The 20,721-nt window shown below is 40.0% G+C and overlaps 1 long non-coding RNA gene across 1 annotated transcript in view; it reads right to left on the bottom strand.

Annotated features, from left to right (window-relative positions):
* Positions 1–20,035: 20,035 nt before the first annotated feature.
* LOC110186962 (uncharacterized) overlaps positions 20,036–20,721 on the bottom strand; it is a 55,056-nt gene continuing 54,370 nt past the window's right edge. Inside the window, exon 2 of the long non-coding RNA XR_002319860.2 lies at positions 20,036–20,101. This is a non-coding gene — a long non-coding RNA (uncharacterized LOC110186962). The remainder of the gene's footprint in view (positions 20,102–20,721) is intronic.

Raw genomic sequence — 20,721 nt, 5'->3', positions numbered from 1 at the left:
CAGGGGGGCAGGGCAACTAGTGTCGAATGCTGTTGTTGAGTTGATTAAATTGGTGTTAAAAAGTTTAAGTGCCTGTTGGTACAATGTAGGACAGTAAAATTTCATAGCCTACTTTGCCGCATCTCTCTTCCTAGTTCTTGCCCGACCTGTTCTGGCCATAAAAGCACGACGCCGCCGCTAACGCTAACTGTTACGTGTGTAGTTCAAGTGCGCACTTTTGGCCCACTCACTTCCCTTCTTCCCATCTGAAAGTCCTTGTCTTTGGCCAGGATATGAGCAAGGCCATGGGGGCAAGGATCCACCACCATTCAGTTAACTGTTAACGGCCAATGGTTGTAAGCTCACGGATATCCTCAATCGCCAATCGTCAGACTAGCCCTATTTGAACTTTCCAACTTGAACAGATTACACTGTTGATCAGAGATATAGGATTCACAATGGATTTAGATGTGAGAGAAATTCAATATAGGTATACAGATTTTAATATCTTTGTATTACTTGGTACTGGTTATTGAGTGAGATGTTTATTACATACCTCCATTCTTTATCATATATAAAAAGACTATCTTTAAAATGTATAATGTGTAAATTTGCAAATATTAAATCATATCAAATATAGGTGATAATATATAAAAGTAGAACAAAAGATAAACCTTGCTGTGTAGTGTTCACTGCGGATATAAGCTTACGACACGTGTCTGGACTGTCTAATTGGCAAAACGAATGAATCTATTTGGCAGAAGCGAATTTTCCCCCAGCTGACCGACCCCTTCTCCTCGACTCACATTTATTCCGATGCCCTGTTTTCCTGTTCCCCCTTCCCTTCACTCTCGGATTTCCGCTCCCCAGTCGAGCGTTTTCAATTAGAGGGCGAGAGCGCGCTTTCGATTTGCGTATTATTTATGGCGTCCGCAAATCGTGCACATTATTCATAAGCCCTGAGAGGGATAGCTTAATGGCCACTCGGAGCAGGGGTTCCCGGGATCCAGGGGCTGTTTTGGTCCATAAGGGGTGGCTGTATGACCACTAAGTAGCGAGAGCTGCTGCTCCTCCCCCTTCACAATGTCGAAGGGGCTAACTAAGTAATCTTGAATAGAGCGAGTTGTGGCCTTCATTTAATTCCCGGCTTGCACTTGGGGTAAACGGGTGCATGGATTATATTTAAGTTCTTGTTGAGAAACTATTGACATATTCTCAGCTGTCTTAATATAAACCAATAACATATTTAGATATGATAAATAATAAATAAATTTATATTAAACTATGTAACCTTTTTGTTCAAATTGCTTCTTGTAAATTGTTATCCCTTTTTCTTAGTTTTGGTTGCATATCATTGGAAACAGTTTTAGTTGTAGCATTCAAACTCTTAACGACTTTACCCCCGACATGTGTTCCTTGCGGTTGAATGCAATTCACCTGCATTCCGGACCAGGTGCGCGTTTATCTCTTACACACCACACACACACACCCAGACACACACACACACACCCAGACACACACTCACATTCTAGACACACCCGCAGACATGAGCCGCGCCATGAAATGCACAGAGTTGTGCGAGTTTCAACTGTTTGCCAGCCGCTGGCATCCATTTCCAAATGCGGTATTAGGCTAGCGATGTGCGTGAGTCCTGTCTGTAGGAGGCAGGCAAGGACTCAATCAGAGCAGAGGGAGGCCCCAACCTAAAGGATACGTTTTAAAACCAAATACAAGAGTCAAGGATTACAAAAAATAGCTTTAACCTTACTTAACTCTTGGATACAAAGTTTATTCAATTCTTCTTGACCAACTTCTCTTTAGATTTTTAATTATTTTAACATTTAATAATAATTTAATTTAGGGAAAAACAGTTTAATATCTAAAGAATACTATGTGGAACCACCTCTAGCTGCAGGACCAACAGGTTGACAGCGTTTAATGTATATACGTTGTTCCTGGTTTTGGTCCTGCCACTGCCATTCATTAAGCAAGGGGGAAGTGGATATGGTTATCCTGCCACTGGTCCTGCTCCTGCGTCTCAGCTGTAGACCATTCGAGCACTTAAGGCGACCGCATGGCCAAACCAAATGTCAGCACACAAATCCACCTAAGTCGCCAGGATACACGGCTGCGAAGAGGAGGTCCTGATGATGCCTGAGGTTACTCGGGGAAGCCCCTGAAACTGACAACTGACTGACCTTTTGGGAAAATTGTTGTGAATTTCCAAGACCTGTACTGGGATTTGATTGAAAATATTGTTTTTATGATGCCCAAAACTTCATATTTGCATGAAAATAATATATAGAGAGAGGGAAGTCCCTGCGGGAAGGACCCCATGTTCCAATGCCATTTCGTACTTAACAGTTAATCCTCTGTTAATATTTTTTTGCGCAATCGCACTTCTTGCTTCGTTCTCTTAAATGTTAGCCTAACAGTGTTTTTAATCGGAATTTGTTCCTTTGCCACAGCGTTTCAGGCCGGATTGTTCAGAAAGTAGTGCACTAGGTAATGGTTCGCATGCCAAGTTCACATTTCGGCCTCGGAGATAAAATATGTGTTTGCCACGGCGCCTCAAAAGAGTCCTTTTACCTCTGTTCTCCCCCCTCCCCCCCTCTAGTGGTTGCGTGTCCTGCCGCAATTTTACGGGAAGGGAACTCCCGGAGAAGGAGGGGGAGGTTCCAGATACTCTCCGCACTTGATAAAACCTGTTGAAAATATGGGAGGTCGTTGATTTATTGACTTGGTCGGGGGCAGAACGACTCTCGACAATATTTTAATTAAAAACTCTTTCCAAAAAAACACACACACAGAGTATTTTCATCTTTTTTGGCAGCCACAGTCGCCGTATTCCCTCAAGTAATTTTCGGGCAAAGATGAGGCATATCGAGGCCGGCCAGAGAGATGCAGACACCTAATAAAACTTTTGCGACAAGAGCTGCTTTCGAGTGTAACGAAAACAAAAACAATAATTTTTCCAAGCAAAGAGTAAAGTAAACTAAAGCGAGGAGGGAGAGACACCTGAACTGAACTGGACTGTGTCCTGTCCCCAGAAGGATTCTCGGGGACATTTGCAGTTTTCTATTTGCCATCTTGGCTGGGAATCTATTGTTGTTCTTGCTGCTGGAAAACTATTTGCCATCTCGACAATTTCCCGCACGTGCAGAGCATTCGGAAAAGCCAAGCAAAGTTTTTCGATTGCGGGTGCGATGGCAGGTGCAATATTTCAATAAAATCTATATATATAATATATATATATATATATCTATATTTACCAAAAGAAGAGCAACTTTCAATGATTTCATATTTTTCCCAGCCATTGGAGAAGGCAAATGGACTTCAATTTGCTTCTCAACTTCATTTTGGTATATACTTTTATGCCGAGAATCGGCAATTAATAACAATTAGAGCCGGCGCCGCCATCATCGCCTAATTGCGGATAATACATAACTCTCCCACTATATATAATATATTTATGTATATATCTGGGCTTACTTGCCGGCAATAATTTATGCCGAAAGCGTAATTAAATTAATTAGGATTAACTTTGGCTGTGCGCGCATTAAACTAGCTTTGATTAGCTTATGTTTCTGCATACATTTGACAACTTAGACATGCAGATACAAATGTATCTACGTGGCTGTCGCCGCATCTGCCTCTGCCTCTGCCTCTGTATCTGTATCTGTATCTGTATCTGTGTGCTGTTCGCTGTGCGTGTGTGTGTTTGGTGTGCGTGTGTATCTGTGTGTGTGTGGCGCACATGTCGCATGCTGTTTAATCTGAATGCTGGCGTTGGGTCGCTTCGGTAATCATAAAGATGGAATAAGCGATGAGCTCTGTCTGCTCTGTCTGCCAATTTGCTTTAGTTATGCCCTCACGCATTGTTGTTGTTGATGCTATTATTCCCGTTGTTATTGTTTTTGTATCTGGCATGTCCTGCCAAAGGTCCTTGTGAACCTTATCCGCTGATTCAGCCGATACATGCCCCAAAAGCATTAAAGAGAAGTTGCTGCTCCTTTACTCTAGGCTCTTGGCAGTCAAAATGTGTATACAATTAAATAAAATATTATTTCTTTAAATAAAATAAACACAAAAGTCCTTTTTATAAAGTTTTTTAGTTTAAACACCTATTTCAAAAGATTGGGGGCAAACAAATCATTATTTTCCAAAGCAAACCCTTTACAAATGCTTTGTAGTTTAATATTAAAACATTTTTTGACTAATATATACATTTTTTTTAACGGCAAAATGTGTACATATTTCTAGCTCAGCTTAATTTCATTTTAATTTGTTAAAGAAATTCCTTTGCAAATAAAAATCAAAGTTTAAAAAACTCATAACTATGCCAAAAAAGCCTTAATTTTAATTCGGAAAACAGTTTTCAGTTAGTTTTTCGTATATTTACAAATCTGCATAGTCAATTTAAAATTTAAAAAAATTCAAATTTTTCTCAATTTTTGACAATTTTAATGATGTAACCCCTTATAAAAATTTCAAAATTTTAAAAAATTTATTTTTTGACCGGACACGGCTAGAACAACTCGGCAGTTCATTCTGATCAAGAATATATATGATTTATAGGGTCACAAATGACTCCTTCATATTTTTCTAGGCTTCTAACTACAATTATAATACCATTCTTTGAGCCGATATTTATCTATATTTTATATGAATATGTGTTCTCCAAATCAATGTTTAAAAATCCCATAGCTAAGCCAAAAAAGGATTAATTTTAATTCAGAAACCACTTCTATGTTAGTTTTTAAAAGCTTAATAAATCTGCATAGTCAATCGAAAAATTAAAATTTTTGTCAATTTTTGTAAATTTTAACAATGTAACCCCTTTTAATATTTCGAAAAAATTAAAAAAAAAAATTTGTTCTGCCAAAGATGGCTAGATCGATTCTGCTGTTCATGCTGATCAAGAATATATATGATTTATGGGGTCGCAAATGACTCCTTTCCATCGTTACGATTATCCGACTAAAATTCGAATACCCTGGAAGGGTATTCATTGCCATTTTAAGTCTAAAAAACACATTCTTCATTCGCTATCTGATATATCATATGTATATGTTTCCCCTTTGCTTGGTTAAATCAAAGCTATAATTTATTGACCAACACACAATGGCAGTAAGTTTCGGTGACTTATCAGATTTTTAATGATTTCGCCACTTACTAGCATAAAAGTGCGAGTATGGCCGCATTTAAGATTTATTTTCGGTTTTTGTTGTGGGTTTTTCCTAGTTTCGGACTCGTCTAATTTATGTCACGAATAAATGTGTCGCAAATCATTACGCGAGGAATTTTCCTATTTTTTTTTCTGATTGTTGGATTGTCAGAGGACGCTTTATTTAATGGCTTGGAAATGGAAAAAATAAACAAACAAACTGGGTGCGGGAGCGGGAACGAGGAGTGGCTGTAGCTCCGGCGATGACGAGGCATTCGAGTTGGAGGACATCAGGACGAACGAGCCACCTAAATATAGACACAAATCACAAAAACTCAGGCTGGCAGTCAGGCAGGCAGGCGAAAGGAGCAAAACCAAAGCAGGATCCATTGTTTTTGTCCCCCTGTTTCTATTGTTGTTATCCTTGGTGGTGGCTGAGAATGAGCACATTAAATCAAAAGTGGTGCATAAAGCAGAAACAGGAGCAGAGGTCACTGGGGCTGGGACTGGAGCTGGAGCACAGAGTTTACATGGAGCAAAGAGCATCGAGTTGAAAACACAAGGATTAAAGGCGGCAGAAGGACGCTGAAAACGACGAAAACGAGGCAAACGTTTAACGCCTGCAGGATATTTATGATCATGAATTTTCTTATTGTGCTCCTCCAGCTACTGCCGCTCTACACTGAGCATAAAATGTAATTGAAAATCATCATCTAAGCAGAGGTTTAGTTATATTTCAGATATTACAATATTAAAATCTTTTCGGATTTGTATATTAGATATGAAAATTGTAAATAAGAACATGTTTTGTCTAGCTTAAATTATCTCTAAATATTTGCTTGGTTACATATGTTTATAATCATAATTAGAAACATACACCGCACTCATATTTTTACGGCTAAAAAACCTCTCAGTTTATAAATTACATTTCTGCATTTAACTAAATCTCATATATTTTCTTCAAGTGTCCTGCCGTTGGTCTTGTCTCGCCCACGCCTGTCCCGCCCGGCAGCCAGGACTCTAAGCGATTTATTAAAATGTGCAGCAGAAGGAGCAGACGTAGACAGAGTCGCAGGAGCGTCGAGCGGACAGCTGAAGGACTTGCAGGAGCTGATGTCTGAGATGAGCTGAGCCAGCCTCGACCTCGATAGCTCTCTCTCCGCTCGTCTGCATCGAATGGAGGTCCTTCGCCGCGCCCACCAATCGACAGAAATGAGTTATAAAACTTCAATAATCTGAGCGAAATATTTATTCATGTTTAGCACGCAGATATGCAAAGGGAGTGGCAAGGGAATCACGATGAGGGACGAGGGCAAGGAGAAGGAGCAGCAGAGGAGCCTTGGAGCGGCCATTACTTTATTTACATCATATCCTGCAGGATGTGCTTGGCACACCGTGCTGCTCACGACTGTGTGGCGCACTTACAGCGAATCAATAACAAAATAAATCGTTTTACAACCGCAGGACATTGTATTGTGTTACACAAAAGATTGCCAACGCCGTGCCACTCCCCCCTCCCGCCTCCCTCAAAAGGATTCGATGGATCCGATGGGTGCCCTCTTCAGCTGCAAGGAGCAAAAAGGATGAAGCAGCGAAGGGAGAAAGGAGAAATGAGAAAGGAGGGCAGGACTCCTGCTGCCAGGGCCAATGAAAGCGAAAGAAACGAAACGAATCGAGTCGAATCGAAACGGAGCGAAACGATACGAATAGGTACACTGTAAGTTTTAATATTTAATAATAATAATTATTTATTTTATTTATTTATTTATTATTGATATAATCATGAAATAAGGCATCTAGTTGATAATTTGTTGGAATTTTTCTCATAAGACAATTTTCTTGTTAGGTGTTTCAGACACATAAACTGATCTTCTAAATATTTTTATTAGCCCCTATAAACTATACAAATATTTAATATATATTTAAGATTTATTCATATTAAATATGCATTTTCTTGTATATTTATTTTTCTTGTGCTCTGTGCAGGAGTTGAGCTGCCAACAACAACAAGAACAACGAGGAACAATGCCCAGGCACTTGGCAGAGAAAACAAGCAATGAAAGGATATTATAGTAAAAGTATTTATACAGCGAAAGGGACAAAGCACCAGAGCAGAGGGAACAAGGACGAAGCACACAGAGCACCGAGCACCTCCAACACCGAGCTGGTAGATGCACTACGACGATAAAGTGAAAGGAAGTAGAAAGTATAAATCGTTGCAATCAATTTTCGCTATGTGCTAGGAATTGATAAACTGCTTCAGCTGCAGCTCTCAGCTCCCAGCTCCTGCAGGTTCAGGTCCAGATCCTGGGACTAGTCCGGTTTGCCTGTCAGTTGCCAGGCTCTATTTGGGTTACCTACATACCGCAGGAAAGTGAGAACTTATGGGTCACTGTGGGTGGCTTGCTGTTGGTTTTGTTTATGGCTTAGTTCTTCGTCCAAACAAGCTGCTTCTAATCGGAGCTTCAATTTTGATGAATTCCCAAACCACTGGGGAAAGCAGGGAAAATTGCAAAGGAAAACTAACATTTTTGCATGCTCTTCAATATGCTTTAATTACTACTTTCACTTCACATAGACAAAGTTAAAGAAACCGTGCTTATTGCGGAAACTCTCCACAGCATTTCCTGGAAGACATCCCTTTTTGCAATGACATCCTCTGGGATTGCACCTGCCACGGCCACACCAGGTGCCAACGACTCGGTCACCATTGCCGCAAATCTTCGCCTTACAGGTGTTGCCGTGTTTATCCTTTTTGCCGCCAAAAGTTCCACAGTTATGTCCTTTGCCATTCTCGGCCAACTCGAAGGAGATGTGAGAGGGCTTGCAGCAAACGGCAGAGGTTTCTGTCATCTTACAGCAAAGCCAAATGGCCAGGATCAGCGAAAGGACAATCACCAATCTCATCTCGAAGACACCAATTCGTAACTAATAAGCTTCAGAGAGAAACGAAGGTCTTTAAAGGTTTTGCCCCAACTGCTTCTAGTACAATTTGAAGATAATTCTTTTAATTGAGAAACAATTAGAGATAAGTCCCATGAGAGATCACTGAACTCTTTTCAAATCATTGCACGCTTCTTATCTACAATTAAGCAATTAGTACAAGAAGTTAAAAAATGCTGAAGACCATGTTACGTTTCATTTTACACAGAAAAAATATTAAAGATGTGTTTTACAAATTGTGACAAACTAGAGTTTAATGAATCGTTTAGCTTTCGTGAGGAGATACAAAAAAGAAGACAGATTTTCAAACTCCATCTCAAGTCTTGTGTATGAAAAACTAGGAATGTTAATGTGAACCACTTAATGAAAAAATAGTTCAATCAACTATGCATAAATAAGTCATTTCATATTGTAGTTCAAACAAAATAATAAAATACCAGGAAACCCCCCAGGAAACACACATGTGCTTGTTGTGGTTAAAATGAAACTAAGAAGATTGAGACTTCAAAACGGAATCCACTTAGCTTTAGTTTTTCTTTTCCGAGGAAAATCACTCTAAAATGATTTGACACTCGTCGGGGGCGGGGACAAGGGGACACAAGGACACAGGGACACAAGGACACCAAGGGAACAACGTGAGAAGTAGACGTTGACACATGCCGGCAAAAATATTGTGTATACGCCGCGTGGTACGCACAATAAAACCTAAAATTTATATACGTTACAGTGGCGGCACACAGCACTGCGACTGCAAAATAAATATTTTATAATTTAATCAACATAAAAGCAACAAAGCCGAGACAGAGATAGAAACAGAGAGAGAGAGAGCGGGACAATAAAAAGGCAGTAGCAAATACATACGTTGGCGCGATAATGCTTAATGATAAGCGCAAGTCGGCCAAGGAACGAGATGTATATATGGGAGCATAGGGGGAAAATACTCGCGGCAATAGGCCAAGATGTTTATCACACCGAGTGAGACAATAAAGCGCGGAGACAGACGTCAGCCTCGCTCCCATTTCGCTGGCGCTTTTCCACCGCCCGCCCCCTGCATTTTCCCGCAGTAGCATTTTCCAGCGCCCTGCGAGGTCGACGACTGGCGCTGACAAATGGACAATGTCTGACAGACGACAGGCCCGTGAGCATTTCGAGTTTGGACAAGTTTATATTTGCATTTATTTCTATTAGGCGCACATTTGTCAAAAGCTGTTTACGAGTGTGTGCCGCCGGAGATCAAATCTCGCAGACGTCTTTAACTTCTTCCTTCCTTTTTTTATTGTTATCCTTAAAGTTACCTTGTGGGATGGCGGATGTCACCGTTCGATTTGCTCAGCCGTTATTCCTTCCGTTCTTTCCTTTTTTTAGACAAACGGACTCATCAAAGTAATAAAATATTTATTTGGTATTGTTGTGCACTTTTATTTGACATCATAAACAAAACCCACAGAAGTGTAAACAAAGCTGGCGGGGACGTGTTCCCCCACTCGATGTTGTTGTTGTGCGGTTCGGTTGCTCCTGCGAGTCCTGTGACTCCTGTTGTTGGCTTATTTAAGACATAAAGTGCTCACGCACACCGACACACACGAGCCGAGTATTGACACGCTTACGTGTGGGCGTTCCTAAATTTAACGCCTTTGTATGCGGAAAATCGGAGGAGACGGCAGGAAAGAAATGAAAACCCCCCAAAACAGAAAAAAAACCAAAAACAGAGAACCGAAAAACAGAAAAACAGAAAACCAAACAAGGAACCAAGTCAAAAACGCATAAATTGTTGCTGCCGCTGCTGCCGTCGTGTGTAAATGGTTCTTGACATTGCCTCTAACTTGGCCGGGATGTTTTTCCGGCTTTTCTCCACCATTTCCTCTCCCTCCCCCTCCCCCTCCCCCTCCTCATCCTTGCTGTTTGTTTGTTTCGCATTCGTGGGCTTTAGATTTGGATTCGGATTCCATTGACCTCGTTGAATGATTCTACAAGTGCCGCAACGAATTTAACTGGCAATTCCGTTTGGAAATTTAATTCACAAAATCGTTGGGATCTCTCTGAACCGTTCAATTAATAGTGTAGGATTCAATGGAGACCCTCATAGCATTTTCCGCTATTAAAGAGCCTAATAAAGTCGTATTTAAAGATCAAGGTTTATCTCCAATTATAATTTATCAAAAAATAAGCGATAGCATTAGCCTCAATTTGGTAAGCTTTTGGATTTTAATATAATACTAGAGCTTTAATATTTAAATTAAATGAACAAAACTAAATTTTTAACACTTTTACTGAATTAAACTTCTACAAAATTGTTTTTATAACACATATATTGATATTCCAAATCGAAACAAATATGACCTTTGGCAAATATCGATTATTTGGTCTTCGTATACCTACAAGAAAACCTAAAATGCCTTTAATTCAACTCAGATAGCTTTTCTGTGTTAGTTTTTATAAGCTTAAAAATTCTGCATATTAAGTATTGAAATTGAATACCTTTAATTTTTGTTCAAATTTGTACACATTTTTTATTCTGTAAAAAATCATACAATTTTGAAATAAAAATCGAAAATTTATTTTGTTCACCAGTCATAACTAGATCGAATCGGTTGTTCATGCTGATCAAGAATATATAAGATTTATAAGGTCGGAAATGACTCCTTCACATCTTTACAAGTATCTGACTAAAAATAGAATACCCTACAAGGGTTTAAAAAAAGGATGCTCATCAGCTACATAAACTATTTGGCAATTGATTAAAAAGCTATTCATTTCTATCATTTACTCAGTTAAACTATAAATATATATTTTAATAGCATATGTTATTTATTCCATACTTCTCTCCCCCTCTAGAACTTTGTATCTTCCTTGATTCCTTTCTAGTTTCTTTTTTAATTCAACTACTTTGTTCTGCCTTTTCTTTATCCTTTTTAATCGCTGTCTTCTTGAGCCTTTCTTGGCCTCTTTTTCATCTCGTTCCTCCGTTAAGCTCCATATGCTACGGATTGGTGGAGATCCCAGGCCAAGGAGGCAGGGATGGGATATGAATATGGCAAAAAAGGAACAGCCGGCGGGCTCTAGACGCACTTTTTTGTTTATGCCACCTTAGTTCTGACTCCTAGTTCTCTCCTAGGTCTGCCCAGGTCCTTGGGAGCCTCGGGAGCCTCGGTCTTGTGGCAACGCTAGTGATTCTGCCGCTGATGCTGCCGGGCGCTTACGTGCCACGCATATAAATTATTGTATCTCGAGCGTATTAAAAATGTACGAGTGCTCATCTTGTTATCCTGTTGTGTAAGCGGATTATGTCAGGCATAAATGTCATGCGTTGGAGCGCCCCTGTGCTCTGCGTCCTTCGTCCTTGCTGCATTTACCTAGCTGCCGGCTGCCTTTTGTTTTCCATTTCGTTTCGAGCTGGGTTTGGTTTGGAGCGGAGCGGAAAAACCAGCACCACGTTTTTTGATCCACCGATTTGTTTAACAGTGTTGTTCAACCATTTTGCATTACACGCCACACAGGACCAAAAGGATATCAATAAAATGACGAGTGAAATTCAGTCCTAGCTGCATATGGTTGCAAAATTTGCATTTTCCATTTTAATATAATTTTTAATATATGACAGGGGCAAAATAATTAATATTTAAAATCAGTCAGAGTAGGTATATAATATCCATATCAATAGTTACATACGACATTAATTTTACACGGATATTATCATAAACTTTGATGTATTTGTAATCAATTTTGAATTTTGAAATTTACTTTCTTTATAAAATCAATATTTTTAATCCATAAAATAATGAGAATGTAAACCATTTCTTCCTTTACATGATTTTCCAATAATTATCCAACTTTATTTTCGTGTAACCCCGGAACCCTCGGGCACTATTTTCAGTGCCATTTGGTATTCACTTTTATTGAAATTTAAAACCACCGCCAATCGACACACGATGATGGCCCATAACTTGCGCTTAAAAACCGTAAGCCGTTCGTTTTTGGCCAGGGAAAGGGCCAGGGCCATGACTATGACTTTGGCTTTGGCTATGGCCATTTGGCAGTTTCCTGCTTCGCATTTCAGCCATTCAGCGCACTGCCATTTCGGTCAATAAACCGAGTCGAGCGAATGCAGGTCCGAAAAAAGCGTATGCAAATATACTACTACCACGTTTTCGCACGCTGGCGTTTTGTGTTTGCATTAGCTCAATTTTTATTGTCCGCCCAGGAAGTGCAAAAACGTGGCCAACAGAAATGTTCACTTTGCAGTTGCGTTGTGCACGTTGTGGCGGCTTATCGCCGGCTATATAGTTGGTCAGAAAATAAAACCGAAAGGCCGTAATGAGAGTCATATTTAGTAGGTTTGTTCTCGGTGAGAAACTCAGCAAATTGCTGGAATTTTCCTCCCTTTCCCCCAATTTATTTGCATTTCATTAATAATTACTCGCTTTTTTTATGATTGGATTACCTTGATCGGGAGACCTGCAAGTTAATGCTTGACAAAGCGTAAGGGCAAATAATTCCATAATTAACAGGGGAAAAAAAGGGCAGCGGCAGCAAGTGAACCGAAAATGCGACAATAATGAGCCAGAAATCACATTTCCAGCTTTGGCAAAGACAACAAATGATGACACAACCGAGCGAGGAGTACACTGCAGGCAAAGGAAATCAAATTTACAAAATATTTATGATTTCAATCAGTGATTTTTTAAGACAATTTGTAATTAATACGTTAAGAAATATGAATTGAAAACCATTGTGTTTTGAGCGAAAGTAGAACGAGTATGCTATACTTCTCTTCTCTTTACAAACTGATTAATAAAAACAAAATCTTAATAACAATTAAATTCCCTTCTAAGAAAATCGAATTCTAATTAAATTCCTTATTTAAAAATCGTTTACAACCATTTTCTACCAATCTTTGTAAGCAATTATACTTTTTTCCATGTACACTCCAGTTCTTATCAACAGCGTTGTCCACTCCAGTGGGTGGAGTTCCGATGGGGGGACGGTCTATGGGTCCACAGATATGCTATAACATAAAGTCCTAATTCACACACACACACATACGTACTCACACCACACTCATCCTAAGGACAGAAGGCGAAGGCACTTGGCCAGGCCAAGTTCTTGTTGTTGTGGCTGTTGTTTGCGTGTTTTTGAAGCGCCTTTGAAATTGGCGCTATCGTCGTCCCTCACACACACACACACACACCCACACACACCCACACATACACACAAAGCGTATGCCAGAGATGTCAGTTTGGTCATTTTGTGGATAGATTTAGATCCGAGAATATATAAATCTTTATATATTTTATAAGTATTTAAAATTAAGTAGTATTAAATCTTGGAATTTATTAAGAAACTATTTCTGACTTTCTAAAAACCATTGTTCTGGAAGATCTTGGCTTAAATGTTACACTAGGCTTCACTTAATATTAATTTACTAATAAAAAACTATAATTTTCTATTAATTTATAGAAATATATTTTGTTGAGGTAAAAACAAATGTAGTAACAGCATTCTAGGTCTTCCTAAAGTAAAAAAAAACTGTAATAATAACATTTGAAATAATAATAATAATAATAAATAATAACATTTGAAACTTTAAAATTGTTAGATGTTGCATTAAAAATCTTATTATTTTTTTATTTTATTATTTAAATTTTTGCTGATCTGTCCTTGTTTGTTGTTGGCACCACTGAGTAACACACACACTCACACACACACATACCCCCGGCACACACAGTTCCACAAATTATTTGCAGCTTATCAGCGCGTTGGCCGTTGTCCATTTTTATGGCCATTTGTTTTTGTTTTTGTTTTCGTTTGTTTTAGTTACTTCACTGGAGAGGGGGGAAACCCCCACCCAGAAGGGGGGACAGGAAAAGGGGAGTGGAAAAAAGTGTCCAGGGATGAAACGAAGAAGATGACGCGTATGGCTGATGGACCACAAAGTACTCACACTTGGAGAGGAAGAGAAAAAAATGAGGGGCAAGGACCTGGCCCACTTGAGGCAAGGACATCACTTGAAAATTGCCTAAGTAGTTATATTCCCACTCCTCATTTCCCTCTGTTTTTTTTCTATGCCTTGTTTTATTTTTCTCTGTTTCTGTTTGCTGCTTTGTTGCTACTTCTCCTTTGTTTTACGATTCCGACAGGCCCAAAATTGATTGTTGCCTGGAAAACTTTGGCCACAGAAAACTATCAGCAGTTCACCGCAAATATGTTTACCCCGAAAATGCTCTCAGATGTCATATGTAGATTGATAAACCCCAAATGTGCTTTGTCAATAAAGTTTTCAAGATACGAGAATATCCAGTTGCGGCAGTTTCCGATTTTCCACTCACTCCCTTGGCCCCTGCTCCTGTGATTACACTGGACTACAGGGAAGTTAATACCTATTTTTAGCAAGTCTTATCGATTAACCTTTTGCCATTAAGAGTTTCTTCGATTTTGTATGCTCTAAGTTTATCGAAAAATGTCGATATTTGGTTTCTTGTTCAGTATTTGATGCGAAAGTCGATATGTATATCGATATCGATATTTAAATAGTATCGTATATGTTTGTGCAATTAATTTATTATCTTGTTGATTTACCAGACAAATATGCTCATTTGTTGAGGACTTATTTAAATTATAATGAAATTTTAATCATTAAATGCGCTAATTTTCGATATTTGTTCGATACTCTTGACCATATTACACCTTTCACTCTCTTCGATCTAAGTCAAGTCCTTTGTATTTACTTTTAAAACTATTTCCATTTGATTATATATTATTTAATAGTTACTTGTTATCCTGTGTAAGTGAAGCATATGCCACAAGGGGCTTGCATTATTTATTGTTGCCCCAATTGAGTGGCTGATTTTGCGGTTGCCTCGCTGTTGATTGAAATCCATAGACGGTGGCGAGGTCAGGAGTCAACGAGGCTGGTCATCAATAAATCGTTCGCTGATTGCCGCCCTTGAATGTCCTGGCTGGTGGGCCAGTCAGCCAGGCCGCTCCTTGGTCCTCATTTTCCCCAATCCTTGGGCCACAAACGAAACGTTATTAAGTGGCACCGCAGGGCTTGGGGAAATTGCGGAAACACTCCTTGGCAATTAATGATGGCAATGGTTCGATCGGTGCCACATCGCGCATACGCAACGTTGGCGGAGCGGGGCAAATTAATTAAATGCCGGTCCGCATATGAATGCAAATGCTATAGCATCTCATTATGCGGCACTTTAAGTTCTTAACTTTTTAATAATCTCGGCGAATATATGCGAGTGGATGTGTAATCTGCTTAATGTTGTCAGAATAAAGCGGAATACAATGGACGAGAGCGGCGACGGCGACGGCGGCGGCGGCAAATAAGTTAAAAAGCATTTAATGCAGCGCCAGCATTAAAAATAAATGCAAAAAATATGAAAATCCTTGGCGCAGCTGGCAGAGGCATTCATAAATTATTTGTATTTAAATGAGCCTGCCGCCGCTAGGCTGTGGGTTTGTCAACGCCCAGCTTTAATTAAATTAAATAAAATAAAGTAAAATAATATAAAGCGTCGTGCTGCAATCTCTCCATCTCGAAGAAGACTGGTAACTATCGCTGGGAATTGCAAGGAGTTTTATGGCCTCCTTGCGCGTTTTTAACTGCCGCAACGTGAGTGGGAGCCACTGGCAGCGATTATCTGAAAAATCCCAAAAAAGCAACCCAAACGAGTTGCCAAGTAATGCAAAGGGCAAACAACCCCCAGGGCCCGATACCACTGCTGCTACCTCTTTGATAAGTATAGCGCCGAGTTTTGATTTTTCGCCTTTGCATTTACATATGTTAATTAACGAGGAACAAGGAAAATAGCTCTTACGCCCCTTACGTTGGCCAGGGCAACCTCAAGGCCTCAAGATGCTGCCGAGTGGCTTACGAATATCATATTAATTAAGTGCAGATCACACTCGCTAGGTAAACACTCTGAAAATGTGGGGAAATTCCAAGTAGGGGTGGGGGAAAAGGGTCTGCGGCTTTTCACAGATAACGAAGGATGCGCTGCGGTCGAAGGTCTCGGCTCTGAGGGGTGGATCTGCGGCTTGTCGAGGATTCTTGGCATTATTTTTCACGAGCCTGTGTGTTTACTCAAAAGCAAAGTAAAGCCTAATTACATTTGCTGTAAGGTAATTTAAATAATTTTGGTTAATGGAAAATGTGACTCTCTGAGTGATTATTATTGTGACAATAATTTGATGGCTGAAAAGCCAGAAAACATTCGCAAAATAACAGCTTGTCAATCCGAGACCAAATTAAACCTCAATCTGCATCTGATTCCTTTATTGCAATAAAAATTCGGCGAATAATCTCATCAATATCTGTATCTGTAGCCTGTCGTTCATATTTGACCAACTGTCCATCATTTTTTAAATACTAATAATCCGAGTATATATAAATAAAAACATGGCGAATCAACATTAAAGTGCTGAATGCCTGGAAAGATTATTCAAAGTCCGACTCAAACTTTCCGGTCAGACAAACACAAACAATTGACAAAGTTTCAATGCTCAAGTGGTAAATAATACAATAAATAACTTTCCCCAAATGAATTAGATGCTGGCCCAGAAACAAGGCCAGCTGGAAAATTGTAACTGCTGGGATTTTCCGTATTTCCGTACGTGCCCAGGAGAAAACGAGAGAGAGACAGACTCCTTCGAGTCCGAGTCGGCCTGTGAACTTCATAAATTTCTTATTTCGCTTTAAAGAGCGACAGTTTTCCGGCCCGTTTTCACGGAATTCATTGACCGCAAAACGATTTTATGGCCTCGCAGAGGGAGGAGCTAAAAAAAGAGCAAAACCTGGTCTGAGGATGCCATAAATTCCACACTTTCCTTGGGTAAAATCGAGGGAAAAACGTTGATTTGTGGCCGAGGCAATTAAATTCTGCATTCGGGGCTAATGCATCCTGTTTTCGGAAACAAGTTTCGGGCAAAGTTCTGTGATCCTGTGCGATCACAGAAGGAAATGTTTTCTTTTCTCAAGCAAATGCTAAAGTTTGGCAACTGGAAAATTGTTTACTCTGCCAGCCGACTGCCGACTGCCTGCCGAAAGTTTGGCCAACAAATCCGGACAGTTGAACCCAGTTTGACAATCAAATTCAGGGCGAAACTAGAAATTTGCAAGGCGCAGTGTGTTTATTTCTTTTGCTGAGCAAATTACGAGCACAAAAAGGGAGCAAAACTTCTGCCGGCTCTATTATTACATATTTGCATTGGCAAAATTGCAAATTAAATGTGCAGCAAATTGAATCCAAAGTATGTTTGTGATGCAAACACAGTCGTTACTTGGGATATCAGATAAAAATGCCTTTGTAAATGCAATTTAGTTTATTAGCAAGCCCAGTTAAAGTCGGGGTTCGGTTGCATTTTGGCTTAATTAATATTTGCTTCTCTCCGGGCTCGTCCTGGGGCTATCCTGGGCTTATCCTGCACATCGCCATGAATTTGTAACAATTCATTAAGATTCAAGCAGAGAGCGAGTCTGGGATCGTGTGTGCAACAAATATAGCCGCAGAATAAATATAAAACCCTTTCAGCGCCCCAGCTTTTGGCTATAAATAAGAACAACAATGCGACATTTTCAAGGACACTTGGCTGCCCAGCTGGTTTGTCTTTTTTCCCTACCTCCGCCCCCTACAGTTTCCTCTCCCGTTGGAGAAAATTTATACGACTTGCTAAAATTGCACATAAATTAAATTTATGTTTTATGAGCGTTGTCCTTGTCCGCTGTCTTATTCCCTGTTTTTGTGTGTGCGTTCCGCCTGGTTGTGTTTTGTTTTGGTTAAGTTTTCCCAGGCTTTTCTTGTTTTCCTCGTGTATTTTTGTGTCTCTTTTTATTTTTGGGCCTAGTTCCCTGGTTCACGTGCCGGAAAATCGCATTTATTTAATACGCACAGTAAATTTCAAGCACTTGGAACTAAATAGACGCACATTTAGTGCCGGGCCGATGGGCTTTTCCTCTACTATTTTGACCATTTCCCCCCAGTTTGAGTCTGAGACTGAACCTCCTCCACATGACACTAATAATTCACTTTGCGCAGTCAATTTGGCCAAATCGCTTCGGCTATTTTCCTCTGTCCTGCCGCGTCCTGCCGCGTCCTGCCATGTCCTGCCTTGTCCTGCTGATGTTCATTATTTTTAAACGGCGCTGACAGTTGTAAATCTGTCAGGCTTATTAACCGTTAAATGTCACTTAACTGTCATTCGCCGGCCATAACAATTCGACAAAAGGCCAAGAGCTGAAAGCCGAAAGCGCCCAAAGCCAAACGGGCCACATGAAATGAAGTCTGACGAAAAAATATGTGCATAATTCTGCACCAAAAGTTGTACATAAATTGCCCGAATAATAGAGAGAGGTGAGGTGAGGGCATTTCCGGTGGCATTAAGTAATGAAAGCGTGATCTCTTCTCGCGACTGTAATTATTTTCCACGTCTTTATTACATTTAAATGCCAATTTATTGCCTTCGATTAAATTATGCCCCCCCCTCCTGCAGCTGCAGCCTGAACATAAACTTATTTATGAAAATGATTTATGCCAAGGACCCTACTGTTACTCCCCAGTCTCCTATCCTACGGCCACTTTTATGGGCTTAATAAAGGATAAAGCCAAAGACTGATCGAATAGGGAATATATGGATTGGTTCTGTGAATTAATAACCATAGAACTGTGTTTTTCAGATATTTGCAATTAAACAACAAGAGAAAATAAAGTATTTATGGCACAAAACATTTAAGGAAATATTTTAGAGAGAAACTTTACTGTATAACTTGATTTATAAGAAACTCTGTACTCTGCGAAATCTAATTAAAATATGTCTTGTTTATGTTTCTTACAGTGTTTTTAGCATATACAACAGAGTAACGATTCCATTTTATTCGGATATCATATCCCGAGTTAATAAGCTCGATTCTTCGAAGGCATTACTTAATTAAAAGCCCAACTAATAGTCGATATGAAGAAAAAGGGTTTTTTCAACTATTTTAATATGCACTGCCGGAGGGGAATGCTAACGGAAACACGAATACATTTTCATAAATCTGGCAGAGCACTTTAATAATTTCCGTTTATCTCTTGTACTTGCAACGGCTGGGCAGCAGCTCAGCCTCAATGTTTTTCATCCGAGGTCCTTCGTCCTGCAGGCTGGCGTTTTACAAATCGCTTGACACAGCAGCAGCAGCAGCAACAGCAGCAGCAACAAGCAGCCAAAGTACAAAACTAAACAATGCAGGCTCAGCCCGGGGAATCAGAATCAGAACCAGAACCAGAGTCGGAGTCAGAGTCAGAGTCGGAGGCTACTTTGTAGCCATGCAACAAAGTCAAAAAAAAAAAAGGGACGAGAAAAAGCAACAGTGGAAATGGAAGGAGGCAGGCTGCGTATATAGGAATATGAAACATGGCAATAAATATTGTGCAGGCATTAAGCGCCTGGCCTTATTTTACTCGAGGTTTCGAGGTCCTGCAAGGAAGCATCGAACTGCTGGCCATCTGCGAGATGCGAGAGTGTTTGAGTGGCAGCAGGAACAGCAGCAGGACGAAGCCGAAGTGAAGCTGCTTTTCTTCGTAAAGCATTTCCACACCATTAAATTGACAATGCCCTTGGCCAGCTGCGTTGCATACTTTCCTGGACTTTTAGCCAGCGACATTAATAACACAAACAAACATTCATCTACTTGAGGAGCGAGTGGAAGGGGATTCCCCCCTTGTGTGCTCCACCAGGCCACAGCACTTTACACGCCAAATTAAGTAAACTAAATGGTTACAAATAGCTGGGCCACGCCTAAGTTTAGACTACAGATAGAGAAAAGAGGAGACAGCTTCCAGAGCAGTCAATGAATCTGAATAGAATTTAATGTTTTCAAAAGTATAAACCATATTTTAAGGCCTCTGATTGAAATGTTGAAAGAATGCTGTAGAAGCTGAAGTATTTTTTTGTATTTCCAAATTTCTAAATATATTTGTAATAGTTTTATGTAATTTCTTTGGACTCACCCATTTGTTGTAATTAAATCTGTAAGAAGAAAATATGAAAAAAGTTAGAAAGACTATATATACATATATATAATACAACTAGCTAACTTAGATATATATTTATCAAATTAAATACTGCATTAAATCAATTAATTTCTTCTTGTGCATTATCAATGAAGCCTCCCATTTGTATTCTAAGCCAAGGCAGTATTTCAAAAAGGAGTCAGCCAACTCTCATTGCCGAAATATCTCTTAATTCTTAAGTGAATCGGAGTTGCAGCCTGGAGCTTGTAGTGCCTCCTGGCGAGGCTTGAATATTTCAGGCACACGAAACAAGCAAATCGTTTAGGGCGCTCAACTTCCGTTTGGTGAAAGGCAACGGAAGCGCCGCCACACACACAGACAGATAGCGGCCAGGACATGCAATCAGCGCTTGTGAGTGTGTGTCTGTGTGTGTGTTTGTTGCACACATAATCGCAGCTCACTGCCCATTGAGGCACTTGCAATATGTCAGGACGAGTGCGAATGGAGCTCATGCATTGACCATCCACCCATCGACCATCGACCATCGTCCACCCGTCCATCGTCCATCGACCGACATCCTTTCGACGGCTTTTGTCGGCCTCTCCCGCTGCCAACAACAACAACAACAATCGCCGC

This window comes from Drosophila serrata, unplaced genomic scaffold (assembly GCF_035046125.1).
Source record: "Drosophila serrata isolate PLE 108 unplaced genomic scaffold, ASM3504612v1 contig_382, whole genome shotgun sequence".
Taxonomy (NCBI): Eukaryota; Metazoa; Arthropoda; class Insecta; order Diptera; family Drosophilidae; genus Drosophila; species Drosophila serrata.
The sequence above is the reverse complement of the archived record's forward strand: the minus strand, read 5'-3'. Positions and strand labels throughout refer to the sequence as shown.